Here is a 2,345-nt window from a genome sequence, read left to right on the forward strand (position 1 = left end):
TACCGAGGTGGGTGGAGGGGCGCGCACGGGCGCGGAGGGTGTAGCCAAACGCACGGGGGCCGGTGCCACGGTGGGTGGAGGGGCGCACACGAGCATGGGCACAGGCGGTAGCGGTGGCATGTACACGAGCTCGCGCGGGTCCTCGGAGACCTCGCTAATGCCCACGGCTTCCATCTCTGCGATAGTGCTCGGCGACCAGCCCATCAATGCTACAGGGATGGTCACTGGCGCGGGCGTGGGTATGGGAGCTGGGACGGGAGTAGGGGCAGCAACCGCTGAGGCCAGCTCGTTCTGGGCCATGTCCATGAGGCCCCATTCCTCAGTTTCTATCTCATCCGTCTCGGAGTCGATTTCACCAAATTTGAAGACTAGTGGTAGATGATCATTCTGCGCCATGGCGTTGGAGGTCTGCGGGGGGCAGGGGAATGGGAGGCGAATAGTAAGGCCTCCCATATTAAATAGTGGCTCGGGCACCATTAATGGAGAGGGAGGCGGGCGGCCATGGAAGTCAAAGGGCCCACTTCCCACTGATCCTGCGCAGCGTATATCTCGCATGCTTCCCGGTGAGCCTGCTCATTGGAGGACAGCTTGCATGCCTCTTGGTTAGCCTGCGCTCACACGCTTCCGGATCAGTCAAGGTCAAGCAGCTGTCCGCACGGCACCTCCTATAGCCATTAAAACCATGACAGATGGTGGCACATGAATGGTTAACAGAACGCACATGATTTGAATTATAAAAACATTTGATATATTAAAGTGGCAGCTATTTTTTCAAAATGCCTTTGTTAGCTATCATTATTCGCGTGCGCCTTCTCTCAAAATGGACACGAAAAATACCACATCATGTTGGGTGCCATTCCATGATAGCATGCCAAGTTTCATGAATTTCATACGAGTTTAGGATTTACTAGAATTTAAAAACCAGGCATCTCAATGTTTTGTCGGCAATCAACGGTGCCCTGGTGTTTGAAATTCATTCCCATTTCTTGCATGGGACCTAAGCATGCACCCAAGGACACAGATTTGATTTTTCAACCATTTTATATGCACTAGAGCATGTGCATGTAGTTCAAATCTGAATTATGCACATAAATGCATTGAAAACTCAGTTAATGCATAAAAATGTCCAAAAGATCTCCGAAAAATTACAAAAATTGACACAGCACTCCTGTTGTTCTATGTTCACACGAGAAAAATTTTGGAAGCAACAAGAGGTAGTGGATATCGTTTCGTCCCCAAAGGTGGGACGTTCCCTACCGAAACCATGATGCTTGTTGTGAGAAGCTCTGGTTTGTGAGAAGCATATACCCAAACCTGCCCCAAACCAGACAAAATTTTTACCACGGCATGTTGATGCCACTCCATTAAAGCATGCCAAGTTTCATGAATTTCAGACGAGTGTTGGATTTACTAGAATTTAAAAACATGGCATCTCAATGTTTTGCCGGCAACCAACTGTGCCCTGGTGTTTGAAATTCATTCCCATTTCTTGCATGGGACATAAGCATGCACCCAAGGACACATATTTTTTTCCAACCAATTTATATGCACTGTATCATGCGCACGTAGTTCAAATTTGAATTATGCACAGAACTGCATTGAAAACTCAGTTAATGCATAAAAATGTCCAAAAGAACCCCAAAAAATTACAAAACTTGACACAACACTCCTGTTGTTCTAAGTTGACACGAGAAAATTTTTGGAAGCAATAAGAGGCAATGGATATTGTTTCGTCCCCAAAAGTGGGACGTTCCCTACCGAAACAATGATGCTTGTCGTGAGAAGCTCTGATTTGTGAGAAGCATATACCCAAACCTGCCCCAAACCGGACAAAAATTTTACCACTGCATGTTGATGCCGCTCCATGAAAGCATGCCAAGTTCCATGAATTTCAAATGAGTTTTGGATTTACTAGAATTTAAAAACGAGGCATCTCAATGTTTTGCCGGCAATCAACTATGCCCTGGTGTTTGGATTTCATTTCCATCTCTTGCATGGGACCTAGAAATTCACCCAAGGACACACATCTGATTTTTCAACCAACCTTAGTGCATTGGAGCATGTGCTTGTAGTTCAAATCTGAATTATGCGCATAAAATGCCTAGAAAACCCAGTTAATGCATAAAAAAGGCCAAACGAACCCCGAAAAATTCCAAGATTGAACACAACACTCCTGTTGTTCTATGTTGGCACTAGAAAATTTTTGAAAGCAATAAGAGGCAATGGATATCGTTTCGTCCCCAAAGGTGGTACGTTCCCTACCGAAACCATCATGCTTGTTGTGGGAAGCTCTGGTTTGTGAGAAGCTTATACTGGAACCTGCCCCAAATGGGACAAAATTTTTA

Source organism: Triticum dicoccoides, chromosome 4A, assembly GCF_002162155.2.
Source record: "Triticum dicoccoides isolate Atlit2015 ecotype Zavitan chromosome 4A, WEW_v2.0, whole genome shotgun sequence".
NCBI classification, from domain to species: domain Eukaryota; kingdom Viridiplantae; phylum Streptophyta; class Magnoliopsida; order Poales; family Poaceae; genus Triticum; species Triticum dicoccoides.